General features: G+C 45.5%; 1 protein-coding gene across 1 annotated transcript in view; it reads right to left on the bottom strand.

The window, feature by feature from the left end:
* The window catches only part of VWC2L (von Willebrand factor C domain containing 2 like), a 54147-nt gene that overhangs the window by 34168 nt on the left and 3203 nt on the right, over positions 1-16776 (bottom strand). The gene's annotated exons all lie outside the window — the stretch shown is intronic.

Below are 16776 nucleotides of genomic sequence, written 5' to 3'. Positions count from 1 at the left end.
CTGAAGTTAGGGAGTTGTGGATTAAAGCACCCAGCTAAATGGTTTCATTTCAGCTCCATCAATTCAAATAGGAATCTCTAGCTACCTCCAAATAGTAGAGCCTCCTTCCTCCAAATTGTCACTGTCTCACCCTTTGAAAAGCTGTGGAAATCTGTTGAAAAATAGAAAGATCAGTGCTTTAAGGTTCTCAGTGTCCTTATGTGTGTGCAAGTGTGATGAAAGGATGACAATAGAGCTGAGGAAGGAGAATAAGAGCAGAATTCACCAAGGGGAAGTCATGCTTAACCAACTTTTATGAGGACGTAACCCAGTGGACAGATGATGGTAAAGCAATGGATGTGGTCTACCTTGATTTCAGTAAAGCGTTTGACACAGTCTCCCACAGCATCCTCGCAGCTAAACTGAGGAAGTGTGGTCTGGATGATCGGGTAGTGAGGTGGATTGTGAACTGGTGTCCTGGTTTGGCCTAAACGAGGCCAATTTTCCTTACAGTGATTTTTACTTTCAGCTAGGTCTCCTCTAGGTAACTGCACTTTCTGAAACTAACTGCATGTTTTGCAGACAGTGTCTGCTTCCAGGACTGATAACGCTCGAAGCTTGTAGTTATCGCTGAGGCACCGGTAGGGATGTTATGCAGAAAGGCTCTTGCTGTACTTAGTCTTAGAGAAACCAAGGTCACTGCTAAATTCCTCACTGCTTACGAGTGAAGAGCCGAAGGGAGGTCGCAGCTGCAGGGGGGAGCGGACAGGGCAGGTGACCCAAAATTGACCAACGAAGGTACTGCATCCCATACACGTCATTCTCAGTATAAAGCGGGGGGATCACAAGGGTCTCGCTCTCTTTCTGCTATGGCCGGTGTCCGAAGAGGACTCTGTCCATTTTCCTGCCGCCCCCGATCCCGATCCGTGCATTCCTGAATCCAGTTCCCGTCTGTCACTGGGCCCAGCCTGGGCCTTCCCGGAGCCTGCCCTGCAGTGCCGGGGGTGACGTGGCTGACTTCAGGGGAGCTCGATCTTGGTTTTGTATATATATTTGTATATATTTGTATATATTTCATTATTTCTATTATTATTATTATTATACTATTTTTCATTATTATAGTTTATTAAAACTGTTTTAACTTTCCAACCCGGAAGTCTCTCTCCCTTTTCCCTTTCCTTTTCCCTTTGGGGGGGGGCGGGGGGAGGGTTAACAGAGAGCGTCTGCCACAGGTTTAATAGCCGGCCCAGCTTTAAACCGTGACAACTGGCTGAAGGAAAGAAGCCAGAGAGTGGTGGTCAATGGGACAGAGTCCAGTTGGAGGCCTGTATCTATTGGAGTCCCTCAAGGGTCGGTACTGGGACCAGTTCTATTCAATATATTCATTAATGACTTGGATGAGGGAACAGAGTGCACTGTCAGCAAGTTCGCTGGTGACACAAAACTGGGAGGAGTGGCTGACACACCAGAAGGCTGCGCAGCCATTCAGAGAGACCTGGACAGGCTGGAGAGTTGGGCAGGGAGAAATTTAATGAAATATAACAAGGGCAAGTGTAGAGTCCTGCATCTGGGCAAGAACAACCCCATGTACCAGTACAAGTTGGGGGCAGAGCTGTTGGAGAGCAGCGTAGGGGAAAGGGACCTGGGGGTCCTAGTGGACAACAGGATGACCATGAGCCAGCAGTGTGCCCTTGTGGCCAAGAAGGCCAATGGCATCCTGGGGTGTATTAGAAGGGGTGTGGTCAGCAGGTCGAGAGAGGTTCTCCTCCCCCTCTACTCTGCCCTGGTGAGGCCGCATCTGGAGTATTGTGTCCAGTTCTGGGCCCCTCAGTTCAAGAAGGACAGGGAACTGCTAGAGAGAGTCCAGCGCAGAGCCACGAAGATGATTAAGGGAGTGGAACATCTCCCTTATGAGGAGAGGCTGAGGGAGCTGGGTCTCTTTAGCTTGGAGAAGAGGAGACTGAGGGGTGACCTCATTAATGTTTATAAATATGTAAAGGGCAAGTGTCATGAGGATGGAGCCAGGCTCTTCTCAGTGACATCCCTTGACAGGACAAGGGGCAACGGGTGCAAGCTGGAACACAGGAGGTTCCACATAAATATGAGGAAAAACTTCTTTATGGTGAGGGTAACTGAACACTGGAACAGGCTGCCCAGAGAGGTTGTGGAGTCTCCTTCTCTGGAGACACTCAAAACCCGCCTAGACACGTTCCTGTGTGATATGGTCTAGGTAATCCTGCTCCTGCAGGGGGATTTGACTAGATGATCTTTCGAGGTCCCTTCCAATCCCTAACATTCTGTGATTCTGTGATTCTGTAATTTGAAAGGAAAGTAACTTCCTTTCAGTACCTGTAGGTTCGATACGTACCTCCCAATTCCTCAGCAACAGCAGATCCATCACTAACACTTGAATGAGTAAATGTGGGTACTGGAAAAAATTCTGCTATCTGTTGCATTGGTGGGAATCTGCAGCAATGGGAATTCCTCCATATTAAGAAAAAAAAGTGAGATGCAAAGGAAGGGAGGATTCATCCTCGTCTGTTTCGGACCCCAGTGATGTGTCACTCATTTCTACAAGACAGATACAACCTGTGAGCCCTAGTTCTGGCAGGTAAAAAGCTTTTCAGTTCACCTCTAAGAAGCACCATATGTCTTGAGTCAAATAATTTATTCTCAGGAAATTCATTTCTACCTTAAAATGCACTAATTAAAGCTTCCCTTGCTTTGTCTCAGCATCTGCAGTCTATAATTCCCATCACCTCTCATTTGCTCACGGCTTTTGCAATTTAGATAAAATCAGCACTCCTTGAGCAAGGGAAGCAGTCTGTGGAGGTGGAATTCCTCTCTCTAATTATCTTTTCTCATTCAATCCTGCTTTGATTTCTGTCTGAAGCACCAGGAGCCTAAATTCATTTGACTGACATTTCTTATTCAAGGCTATTTAATAAGAAGAAACAATACGAAGAAAATAGACAGAACTATTTGCTGAGGGATCAATAAGAAAATTGCTGCTTTGTTTTTACTCATTTTAATCGCTAATTATATGGAGCAGTAGAACTAGATCTTGTGATTTGTGGAGGCTGTCATGGACGTATCCTTCAGGACTTGTCCCTGTCTTCCCTACTATGGTGGCTGCAATGCTAAGAGATATGTGACGCATTTCTAGGACTGCAGCCCAATCTACAGCTTAAAAGATGATCAGCACAAGCAGAAGATGCCCCTGAACAACTCTGCAATTGAGTAAATGAGACATGTCATACACATCTTTTGCTTTTGTGTTGTTGGTGTAACCTGAAAATGACACCGTAATAAACCACGATGTTGCCTGACACTGAAAGCAGCTTTTCAGGAGGGAAGAACCGCACACAATTAAAGAAGGAAAGCACACCTCGGCGGTACAAGGAACAAGCAGCCAACAAATGAAAAGGCTGCTTTGGCATGAACAAGACTTTTCTCAGCCACCTCCTCTTCCTCATCTTACCAAGTTCAAGCTACTTGGTCTTTCCTCTAGGATCTTCCTCTATCTGACTGCTTTGTTCACTTGCCAGTGCCCCTTACCGTGGCTCTTACCCAGATGCTCACCTCCATGGGTGACTCCAGTCGCCCTGTTCACTTGCTTTATGAATGCCTAGGTACCTTCTCCCATGGATTGTGCTTTGCGACCTGATTTGCAAACCCCTGCCTTTTCAGAAAGGACTTTGCCCCAAGCACACTGATTGAGCATCTTTTTACTACTGTCTGTGTGCTCTGTATCCCTGATATGAATTTCCCTGGAGCTACCCTTTTTGTGAAATAACTACGGGACACTGGCCAAAAAAGTCTTCTTATTTATTTATCAGGATTATGTAGACCAAGTGGCAAAATGACAAACTGTGAACCACCGAAGAACCGGGAAACAGTGAAAGATGTCCCAAAGTTTTGTTTCCTGATTCTTCCAGCTACCTCATTTCCTCTTATTTTTCTCCAGATCACAGCAGTTACTCTTTTGTGGTCAGCGGTTCCCACCCACACCCTGCTGGTTCGCTTGCTCTCTGTCCCAGTGCAAGTACCGCTCACGATTAGGAGTGTTTCACAGGATTCACTAGCTAGCTCTGTCAATCTCTGCAAGTCCTAGCAGCTAGATTTAAAGATTTATTCCCCATGGAAGAGGGGTGGTTTACGTGTAGCCACTGAAGTTCAAACACCAGCTAACACCAGTGTCTGAAAAGAAATACTCATGCCTACTGAAAAACAAGGTTGAAAAAATACAGAGGGTTTCTGAAGTATGAAGAAGAGAGGACACAAATTAGAGGCTACGCCATTCCCACATGGACAGTGCAAATGCTTTATTGTGCCCCTTAAACTGATATTCTGGAAAAAGTGTTCAGATTAAAGGATCATAAAAGGCTTGGGCCAGAAGATGATTTATTCACTCTACTTGTCCAAGGCAGAATAATCTTAGAAGACTCTCTAGGGAGGGTTTTCTTAGGAAGGATTTCAAGAGATGTTCGTGCAGAAACATTCTTCTCACCATTATCAGAAAGGAAAGGACGTTCATGGTGCCCAGCCACAACATGGATACATGTCCACACAACTGCATGGTCCCTTAATGTTCAAGGTATGTTTTAAGAAACGGACCTATCACTAAAACCAGAGGAGCAAACTGGGTCCTTCTGTAGAAGGCATCAGTACAGCACTTTGACTTAGGAAAACTGGTGCAAAGCACCTGAAATTCTTGTTACCCAGTTTTCACTTACAACAGGGTGAGCACACTAACCCTCAGAACTAACGAGGAAATACATTCTTTGATACTGTTGTCAGCGCAGGGGCCAAGTCAAGCCAAGTTGGTGGCAAGCAGACATGGCCAACATCCAACCAGAATTCAAGGGCTTTTGAGAACAGATGAAGTGGGACACAGAGCACAAAGGACCTCCTCAGTCTCAGCACTGACCCTGATTCACCTCTCCTTTGGCCATTCGCTTCAAAGAGACCAAGGAAGCACAAGGATGTGAACCCTATACACCCCCTTTTATAACCACACCTACGATCATGCCCCAACTTCTATTTCTATTCTGGACTATTGATCTCAAGGAGGACTGTGACCCCAGGTTTGCCTGGGAGGGCAGGTTCATTCCCTGCTTCTACTAGGGGATGGTCCCATCCTGCACAGCGAGGCGGCCGGAGGAAGGAGCGTTGAGTGGCTGGAAAACCTTAGTCTCAGGTGCTGTCAAATGGGAAACATCTGCAATCAGCAGACTTTGTTAACAAAGAAAGAAGGAAAATTAAAACAGAGAATAGAGAATTCGCATGGCTAATAAAGATTTTATGTGCTTGAGCACATAATGATAAACTTGATAGATGATATAAACAAACGAACAAAAAAGGCAGTAAAGGAAACAGAAGGAGAAACAAGATACACCCTGAGCAGGGGAAATGAGGAAGCCAAACAAGATGTGGATACTCTATCTCCTAATCTTCACTCTTGCTCCCATACACACCCCAGCTCCCCACCATTTTCTCCTCTTTGGAAGCAAATGCCAGCACACGTAGGAATTACACTGCTAACGTCATTCAGCTACTCCTCACAGCGATAAGGGGCTCCCTCTCTTAAGGGGTTGGGCACCATGCGGGTCCTTCTTCAGGTTTCATAAAACCACAGCAGTTTCATACCTCTACACTTGAGGTTTCATTTGTCTACACTTGAGGGCTCCAGCAGGCCCTCAAGTCATCCAGAAGGACTGGTGGACAGAGAGGTCGCATGATCAAACAATTATTCAGGAAACTATCCTAAAATATGAATTCTTCCTAAACTTAAGGGAGAGGAGGAGAAAAGAAAATGGAAAATTAAATTCAAAATGCAGTGTCTAAATCTGCTCTTTTATGCTTTTCTACAGCTGAGATCTGAATCGTTTTTTTAGACCAAGGCAGCTGGTACAATCACGCAAATAACTGATACACAAAACCTCAAGCTTTTAGGCAAGATCTTGCAAGAAGCTTCTGCAAGGCCTAAGATTTACTGCACGACACATCTCATTTAGTCATAGAAATTCTCTTGTCCCAAATACTTACTGAACCTCACCTGTATTTCACCCTTAGCTCATGCCTTGTCCACAACTACAACACTCTAAGCCACATCTCTGTTGCCCCAAATATGTGAAAGACTTTTCTATAACATGTAGATTGCCCTGCAAGAGCTTATCACTGAGTAGCAAGCATTCTTCTCGAGTGAATGGAGGAAGCATATGTATATATATGAAACACTGTACTGCAGCCCTCCTCTTCCCTGCCTCCAACAAGGATTTCTCTGTCTACACGTCTGCTTGTCAATCACTCTTAGTTGCTTCTACGCAAGCATCTCTAGAGAGGTGGAAAGGGAGTGATTTACCCAAGACAAACGAAAAACTTTGAAGATGACATCTGATTGATACTTTTTCTTTACCTGTTTGTTCTGTCAATCAGAAGCAATTTTCCTCAAGAGTTTTTGCTCTGCTGTCACATTCACCAGGCTGACTGTGGTTGCCAAGCACACTCATTTCAGTCCTATATGTGGGCTGTCACCCAGCTCAGAAGAGGTCTCAGACCAAATTTTAAGGCTGCAGTCTCCTGTGATCAGCTGTGATTAATCCAGCTGGCTTCTCTCAGACTTGGGGTTTGTGGCTCATACCCCTCCGGGAGCTGGGAAAATGGTGTCCATTTTCCAAGCTGACTTCTGAGAGCAAAGTGTTATTTGGCACCTCAGCACCTCAAGAGCCAATGGATCGTATATCATTAAAACAGACTATATACAGAGCTGTTACTCCTTGAGACTTCCCACTCTATGAATTTAGGTTCTGGGTTCTGATTTCCTCCAGGCATATTTAGCACAGCCACTTCCTGAGACTTTGGACCTCTCCTCACCTTTTCAAGAAAAGACTTTGAATTGCGTGGTACTTCCTTCATACCTGAGTTTTCAGCCGCATGGAAGAAGTTTTACATCTTTGCTGGAGCTAGTGCACAGGTTGCTCAAAGCTACTGCAAATTCTTGCAATTGCCCTCTAGTCATCTGTTATCAGATCCAGTTATCAGGATTTATTGGGCTGCTCTCTTCCCCCTCCCTCCTACACTCTCCAGCTAAGCTTGAAGAGGGTATTTGTAGAAGAATGTCCCATAATCCCATACTTGAAGACTTCATCTCATTGGCTAGGTCCCATGAAGTGGTCATATAAGGACCATGTCCTCGTGCTGTCTACTGCACAACAGCCCTTCATCAACTACACACAGCTACTAGCAAACAACTACAGAGCAATACAAACTTTACAACTATTATATCACAAATACTTGACATTTCTTTTGAGGAAGGAAATAGAAAGGCTTCATGTAAGTGTTTACAACCATCCAATCATGTTACAATAGACACATACTGATCATCATGCAGGGGCTATTCATGTTAGTAGAAGACAATCTAAGTATTTCCACTGAATTGAACAGACTTGCTATTGGGGCCTGTGATGCTTTTCACAGTCAAGTAGGTATATTTACAAAATGGGCAGAATGACTGGAGAAATCTGCTTGGTTGACTGGAATCTCAAGTGGTGTATAACCAAGAAACGAAGCCAGTGGGCTTTCTTTCTGAGCCCCATGGAAACCCAAGGATCCATCACACCAGAGCAAACGCAGAGCAGATGCCAGCACTCTTGATAACACCGCAAACCTTAATCAGGCACATTAGCTCCTGTCTCCTTTAAACACCAAAAAGGAAATGGCGCGTAATATACGCCTTTTCTAGATCGTTCTGCAAAGGGAAAAAATGTTTTTCATGGTAGTTTTACTGAATACGGAGTTGCAATGCTTCCTCCCCCTTTGCGAACATGTTAGAAAAAGAAGTGCAAACCCCTTAAAAAGCAGGAGATGCCATCATGTCGATTTGTATTGATGTCAAGGTGGTTTTGGATGCAACGGATCTAACCTGGCACTTCTGCACACATTTGTCAGTACTTTGCCTTAGATTCAGATCCACTAGCTGTATCCACACGCACCTCCTGCCTACATGTCCCCGGGAAGGACTGGATGCATTCCATCCCCTGCGAGTGCTGGACTCCAAGGGAAGGAAAGTTGAAAACCACTGCTGCTGCCGATCTCTCCATCTTTTAGTTTTCAAGAGCCTGTGTGCCAGCGCTCATCCAGATAACCACATTCAGCCTCCCTCCTCAGACAGGCTCAACTGATGGCATCCTGCTCTATGCAGATACAACAGCAGGAAAAGCGGAGCAATGTAAAGCGAAGTCTGTCAAATTGGGCACTTACATCTAAAGAGTAGCTGTAACTTTTAATGACACAAAGGACAATGGCAATTCTGATGGAAATGATTTTTGTAGCTACAGTTTCAGGTGGTGAATTTACAGGCAGGAAGCAAGAAAGGGAAGAAAGTTAAAAAGGACCTGATGAATAAAATCGGAGGCAAAATCGGTTTCTGCATTACGGCTGAGGTGGGAAGTCATAAACCGGGGGAGATGAATAAAAAAGAAACCAGGATAGCATTCATTGAAGATACTCTTGGAGTCGAAATTAGAATCATTTCATTGTTATTGAAATTGCCTCTGATCTCAGGCAGATTAGCAGGAGATGGCAGGAAAGTTCAGAGAAAGCTTTCAACTGAGAAATTTTGCAGGTGCCAAACTGCAGAGAACAGGCTAGCTAGCGAGTCCCACCTGAAGGCGAGACTGAGATCAGCCCATTTCTCCTCTGGGCCGCTCACGTTGCCTTTGCTACTATCAGTGCATAAATAACTGCCTAAATGGTGCAAAAAGTTTGGTAAGTGGCTTTTTTTTGTGTGTGTGTGTGAGTGTGCTAATACCAGCACTTACACAGGGCAAAATATTACTCAATTTTGTCACTTACTTAAAAAAGAAATCATCGATCCAGCTAGTGCAGACCCAGTATCAAGTATGCTACGGAAATCGTAATGACTTGGGTTTTCCATAGGTGGAAAGTTGCTCAAATAAACAACCCGGTGAGTGATTATTAGACAAGTACAATCACTGAAAATGTCATCAGGTTGCAAATGATTTTGCAACAGGAGAAAAGTACTAAGTCATTAGATAATTTATTTGCGTGAAAAACTGGAGCTGTATCCTACTTGTACGGAGCACTAGCAATACAAATGAACTGTGCCATCCAAAAACTGAAAAATGCTTGCACCATACTGCAGACTGGCTAAAACAAGGAGCTGGCTTCCAAGCAGAAGCGGATGCTGAGATCCGGTATTTCTAAGGGAGCCTCCAGCACACACACAAGCATTACTAATGTAAGACTGGAATGAAATGATAAATTTCTCACTCAACTGGAAGGACAAGAGAGACACAAATACATTACTGAAAGCATTTTCTATAAAGGGTGACTCCATCCAATACCCAAAGCAGCCCCATCACAAGGAGGCTAGAGACAACTTGCCTATTTTCTTAGCCTACAGATGCTGCAGCAATCCAACCAAAGCTCGATCTTAGTTACCCCTAACTGCCGCTCGTCTGTTCACAGCTACAAGAGTCTTTCCAGCAGGATGGCAACCAGGCTTGGACTCTGGAGATGGGAAGGCATAAAGATGCTATAATCCCCCCAGGTCTTGTATCCCTCTCCTCCCCTCAGCCCCCGACCATGCCTGGAAACAACAATATCTTTGCCATCCTTCTGTAAAAATTCCTGGGAAGCTACCACAGATCAGTAAGATGAGGGAGAGAAGCACAGATGATGTGCTGCACCAAGGGTACCCTGGGCCCACATCTGATGATTCAGGTTTGTGATGGCATTAGGAACTTTGTACTCATATATTTGCTATGTGCCACTCAACGTGATGGGTTTAAAAGGCTCCTGGAACCACGTCTGGCTCTGGAGAGTGACAACTCCATTAGCTGATGAGAGAGAGACAACTTTGAGCCCAGCCCTGGCCCTTTTTCCACAGGAGCTGCATATCTGCAGTCTCATGGTTCTTTTTCCCCCCAAGAGCAGCAGTGGAGCTTTCCATACCAACACGACTCTGCACTTTTCTTGGTAAGAACGCTGTCTTTGTTTTGATATATGTCTCATTTTATTCCTTACAATAGTTGCACCTCACCTACCCTGGGGCTGAGGGGAGTGGAGGTCTCTATTACTTTGGTGATAATTTTTATGACTCTATTACAATAGTTTTTCAGTTCAGACATGCCCAGTGCCCAGGGAACGGGAGTCCTTTTGAAAGGTTACAGATATGACAGATGACACTGTGGCTTGAATGTGTGATGCGCAGCCCCGTTAGGACACAGACAAAATGTTTGTGTGTGCTTCACATTTGTTCAGCTCCTTTTAAATATCAACAAGCAAAGCGAGCCCAGCTGGCTGCTTCCTGCTCTCCATTCTCTCCCTGCTGGCTCCTGCAATGGAGCCTCAATGAAATGAAAGCCTCCTGTGGCAGGGAGAAAGAAACCAAGGACCTGGTCAGAAAGGTGATCCCTTCTACAAGTGTTTTCCCTGTACATGAATCTGCTGTTTCCTTCTTCATTTGCACTGAAAGATGGGACAAGGTGGCGAGATCAGCTCTATGTACTGACGAAATACTGAATTTGTGTTAAGGATGTAGGTATAACAAAACCAGCCATCATTGGGGAGGAGATTTGGATCTCGGTGCCATTCCTTCTCCTGCAGTTTTCTGTCTGGATGGTCAGATACCCTTTCCACAGCCACAGTACAGGGCAGGTAGATTTACATCAGTGATGGATTTGGCCCTGTGACTCTTTTACTCCCAAGATAGCCAGATGATGGCTGTTTGGCTGAGCTGCTTGCAACCTTTGGAGTCAGTCTGCTTTGTCTGAAGGCAAGCTCCGTGTCCCCACGCAGCTCAGGCAGCTGGAAAGAATCAGCCTGGCAGGTGATTCCTGGCTGGGTGGTGGCAGTCGAGGGAAGGTGTGAGCTCTTCTCGCCATAGGCCCCATACCGCAGATTTCAGTGCTGTATCACTCAGCCTCAGTGTTTCGCATAGCTTTGCTATTCTTGCGCCCTAAGGGATGCCGCTCCCACCACCCTGGTACTGCAGTGGGAGCTCCTGCGTCCCACCGGCACTCCAAAACGTCCCCTCCTTCCGCCCCAAGGAGCAGCTCGTTCCTGAATGCTTTGCTCTTGCTCACCTCTGCTGAGCTCAGGATTCCCTCCAGCATCAGAGCTGGAGACAAGAGCTCATTACTGATTTCCAGTAACACACTCTATTGCTTCATCACCTTTTTCTCCTCCCAAGGAACGACAAGTTGGCTGAACCCAAGTCTATGTCCAAGAAGTGATTAGGACCTGACTTGCTTTTTTCCTTTACATTACTGAGGGTACAGGAGCTCAAGGGTGCTCAGTGCCCACATTTACATCTACACACCCATCCCTTTCTCCTTCACTGTCTCCAGGCCCCGCTTCAAAGCCCCGTCCTGCCAAGCAGCAACTCATAGTTGTACCAGTGGGTTAACGCCAGCCCCGCACACGTCTGCTTGGATTTGCTGTAGTTTTGGTTTCCCTTGCTTCTGGGCTTTGACACTGTCCCTGTGTTCACTTCATGTTGAGAGGGAGGAGAGAGGAAAACACATCACATGTTCCTAGTTGCTTTTTCTCTCTCATTCTCCATTACCTGCCCTTTTTGTGATAGCCGAGCCTAACTTTTTACTTTCTGGCAGCTGGCAAGGTGGATTAGGCTTCATGGGAGCTCCCTCAGGCAAATCTTTATCTCAGGTCAGCGTCATGCAAACTCCACAGAGGAGTATCTAACCGGCACCAAACTTTACACTAGCATAACATCGCAATGGGCCAGCCATGATCCATGCAGCTGCAGCAGTTCACAGCAGCAGAGAACCTGCCCCCCAGAATAAAGCAGCTCTTTACTAGCTGGTGCTATGGAGAAGGTGTTTTCCAAATTCTCCTGTCTGCCCCATTGTCCAGTTGCCATTGCTTAAACTATCAGGAGAAAAGCCAGCAGGCTCCAGGAGGCTTCTGTCCCTCAGGGGATGTTACCACATTTGGTTATGAGCACAAGCTGGGAAGGATGTGAAATGAAACGGGTTTGAGTAGGTTATGCGTGATGAGAGGATACATCGGGGTCTGCTAATACAGGGAGCACACTGGGTTAACCCTCAGTCAGAAAGATTTTCCTGCCCAGGACGACCACAGTTAACAGACTGAAATATTCCCTGCTTTGAGGAGCTGCTTCAAACCCTAATGCTCCTCCAAGCTACCAGTTTTATTGTAATTCCCAAAGAATTACCTCTGAGCTGTACCACAGAACAAAGAGTAAGGAAGCCTAACGCTACACGTATTTTTATTTTGCAACTAGACCAAGCATTGTCACTACATGACTTATCTAATTATAGTCTCAAAAACAATAACTAGGATAATTAGCTAATTGAGCATTATTTTTAATGAACATAATTCTGCATAAAGCACATTCCAGTAGCAACAAACACACACCTGCACTCCCTCTTGCTCTGGTAGGAAACAGTTATCTAAAAAACTTCTTGCCAACGATCTGTCAACATTTCTATGGATGACATCCTTCCTCACAAGCTGACGACCTGAGGACCTCATGGTCACCACCCCTACAGAAACATCTTGGGTGACAGAGACGGACATACCCTGGGCGAACCAAGAGACGAGCGCTTCTCTCCTTGGCCCCACTGAGCATTGCCTGGCACAATAATAAAGCCTCAGACTTGATTTTACCACTCTTGGAAGGAGCTGGTAACAGCTGCATATACTAAACACCCCGTTTTCTTAACAGCACAGCTCCAGCAGCAATGGTGGGGAGAGGGAGTGCCAGAGCCTCTTCTCCGGATGTGCAGAGATATCTCCTCTCTTTCAGTAGCTCTCTGGACAGCCCCCAAAGCTGGAAGCACGCAGAGCCGATAGGCTATCTCCTGCAGCGAATATCTGAAAGCCCAGCCACAGCTTTGGCGGTACAAATGTTGGGCACACGTTCACTCCTGTGTCATATTTACTGGAAAAATACCAATCCCTTGGGCTTGCACATACAGCCAAATTTTGCACTGCTTTCCCACACTGGTGCACTGGGATTAAAACATGGGGGCTTGTGCTTAATTCCTGGTGATTCTGAACCATGCTGACGCTTGAGGTTTGGGTCTCATCTATTTCAGTGGGGAGCTTTGAGAGAGTATGTGTGCTGTGCGACTGCTGCCACTGAGCTCTGAGCTTTTGGGGCCTCCACGTGTTACTGTGATCTGGGGAAAACAACAGCATGGACTTTTTGTAGCCGAATTCTGAATACAGCCTATCTTCTTTCCCCTATTGTAATAATATACTTGTGCATAATGTAATCTATATGTTATAGAATCAGCAGCTAAGTTCATAACATAATTAAAAAAATAGGTCTCCCTACAGATCAATACATGACATGCCCCTCTATTTTAGTATGTTTTCTTGGTACAAATTATGACAGAAATACAGTAAGTCAGTAATTTCAGATTCCTTTGCATAGACATTGTCACTGTAATTTTGCCAGGAGGGAGATAATAAATCATACTTTTCCATCTGACTGATGTTCTGTTTCCCCTGTCTGATTTCAATGGCTGTATGCTATCTTCAGAGCTGGCATTGTTCATGGCTCCTTTTATTAAAGCACAGGCACGTTATTGAAATTTCTTTTGTATTATGATTTTCTAGCCGTACGTGAAATTGCAGAACACACAAGGAAAAAAAAAAACCCTGTTTGTTCGAGTCATAGTAGGAAAAAAACATGCTGCACATATCTTGGAGGGAAAAATGCCAGTATTAAAATCGAGGCCCCATGCTGGCTTGGGTTAGTAATCGGTCTCTTGCAATTTAAGAGCGAAGATCTAAAACCTACTAGTGATTTGGAAGACTGGTTAGTATACTACCAAAAGCTTTTAATAATGCTAGTTCTTGCGATGATTAGCTGGCCATGATTTGAGCGCCTTCCAAGAGTCACCAGGAAGCTGAACACACATATTATAGAGGAGAAAACTCAGTGAAGAACCTTCCTTTTCTCCCCACTTTGTTTTTCTACCGGCCTAACGAAGCTTATAAACCGTAGCATCCACACTCCAAACCTGCAGCTGGACAGTTCAATACACCTGGGCAGGGCTGAGGGACTCTCCGAGCAGCCCACTGCACCAGCCCAGGCACCGGATGGTTGCACACTTCTCCCCCTCACCTTCCCTCCCAACCCGGGCCTGTAACAAACTCTTTGTTTTTCACCTAACTGCATCATCCCATCAGCAATGCTCCACGAATGTCCCAAGTGTTTCATTCACATTTGATAAGATTGCACTCCCAGGCTGGGTAAGAAGTGGTCAGAGCAAGGCTGTAGTTTGCACCACTTCATTTCTATTTCTGGCATGGTTCTGGGAGTGGGGAACCACTTTTTGGTTTCGTTGCCTCCTTTTCTCCAGTGGCAGAATGGGCACACTGCATTTCCGGGACTGAGAGACGCTGGGATAGCAGCTGAATACACTGTTGCACGTGCCTTTTGATGAGAGAGGTCTTATTTTGCTAAGTTATACTGAGATAATTGCATTAATAAAACATTTTTAAAGATCATTAACAAAGGAGAAGGAGGTGCCACTATTCCGAACTAAAGGTTTCCATAATGAGCTGACAATCAGTATATGATAATGCTATGCTTATATAGTCCCTCATTTGCTTTGGATTCTGATTATACCCCAAAGATCCCTGTTAGAGCTGTGATCCCTACTGTGCAAAGTGCTGCTCAAGATGACATAAAGTCAGCGAGATACAGAAGCCCTAGCTGAAGGATTACAGATGATTTGTGGACAAAACAAAGCAATGAACTTAAGATATAGTAGCAGGAAACACAGGAAAGAAAAATAAAGTAGAACTCCAGCAGTGAAATTCTTTCTCTTTTCAAGTCAGCGGAGGTTGTGCCCTAGAATGAAGCTAAAATTTCCCCTTTCCTGTATTTTTTTTTCACAGTGCAGAGGCCTGCCCAGGGGCAAGGGTTGTTCTCCCATCCCTCTACACTTGTGTTTGATGCAAGGGACAAATATTTGGGCATCATCTAGGGAACTTTTTGAGCAAGGATGAGCTTGGGATCAGTGAAGGTGGAAGGGGAGAGGACAAGGAGGTGGAGAAGTCATTGGGAAGGGCAGGAAGATGAAAGGTCAAGCGTTGGCAGAGCCAACAGCTAAAAGAAATTGCAGCTCTGTGCTTGGCAGAAAGCAGAGCGGCCACCAAAAAGCACCCAAAAAAGATCCTTGAATTTCAGAGCTGTTCCCAAGCTCAAGTTCACAACTGCAGGTTGAAGCTGCTCTTCTGACACGAATGTTACCAGGAAGGCCAAGTTGTGATGCCAAAACCTCTCATGTTCCCACCCAAAGGATAACTCACCCAAAGTCCTTCCAGGCAAATGGAGATATTTTAATGTCTGTGGCTAGTAAATTTCTGCCATTGACTTTGAGAAGGATGGCACCACGCCACCAAAAACCATGTCACCGGGACTCACTCTCCTGCAGGGACAGGGAGCAGTTCCTGCCTGTAGGGTCTGAAATGAAGAGAATGTTTCAAGATGTCAGCCTGACAATCTCTTGTGAACCCATCATTCATTTCCCACCAATAGTATTTTGCTACAAATTCATACACGTCCACAGAAAGAAGGTTATTCTGGATATGCCTGTGTTGGGTGATGAGAGATCTAGGAAGTTCAGCCGTGATTATGGACTTTTCAAACTGACAACCTAATCCTTTTCAAATGGCTCCTAACTGCAGCTACAAATGTACCTTAAGCCACGCCATAAATTGCATTTCTCAAATCCGAGTAAGCATGTGCTTTTCTGTCAGTAAGTTATGCAGGAGAGTAAAAACTAATCAGCACTTAGGCAAACTGTTGTCTCACTGACATTTGCACGATTTCTCCGTAAGCTGCCAATGAACATCCATCACGCTGGCGGTACACTGTCTCCTGAAGTTTACATAAGCTGCTGCCTGGGAACATTCATTTAAAACACAATCATGTGTACTTACGATAACTGAGACCGCTCTCTTGAGTTGTTATTTGTTTGTTTTCTCTCTCTGGGAAGAAAGGGGAGGGTTAGCAACCTCCCTGAAAGATCTCTGCTAGTACAGGTGAGCTCAGAGCACTTGGGACTTGGACCTTAACCTCCAGGACTGTGGATGTATGGGAGAAAAAGCAAGCTGCTGAGTGATCCCGAGAGTCCCTGCCAGATCTCTCTGGAGAAAACAGAGAGACTGCCTGAGACCTGCAGCATCTTTCACACCTTCCCTGCAACCACCGCAGCTGCCCGTCACCCCGCACTTGCCTCTGAGAGAGACTGGAGGAGACACAAGAGCCAGATTCGAGGCTGACAAGGAGAGAAGTGGACAGTGAGGTTGGGAAAGAGATAGAGGGATCACAGTAAAAGCCACGAGATCTCCCCTTTCTCCTGCGTACTGCTCCACAGGAGTCAAAATCCTGACAGATAGGCAGCAACCTACATATTAAACACGTTGGAGTCGGATCTTGATTCACATTAGGGAGACTGCGCTGACCTTTTCTGCGAGGGTTTCCGGGTGGAACCGCAGCCGAAGCTGGGGATAAGTCCCAGGCAAACCAAGGGGACAAGGCAGGCTCCATATGGGCAGCCAGGGCTCGAAACCCACAAAGACCTCCCAGGGCCCATAACAGAGCTATGAAGATGCTACATGGGGTTACTAAACCATCTGTCAGGGACACAAGGTTTTACAAAAGGATACAAGAAAAACCACTAATGGGTTTAGATTTACAATTGAACTTCAGCTCAGCATTTCATTTGTACATGTTAACAATTTAGGGGCACAAGCATAAACATT

The sequence above is a fragment of the Nyctibius grandis genome, chromosome 9 (assembly GCF_013368605.1).
Source record: "Nyctibius grandis isolate bNycGra1 chromosome 9, bNycGra1.pri, whole genome shotgun sequence".
NCBI lineage: Eukaryota > Metazoa > Chordata > Aves > Nyctibiiformes > Nyctibiidae > Nyctibius > Nyctibius grandis.
This window is presented reverse-complemented; position numbering and strand designations above follow the sequence as displayed.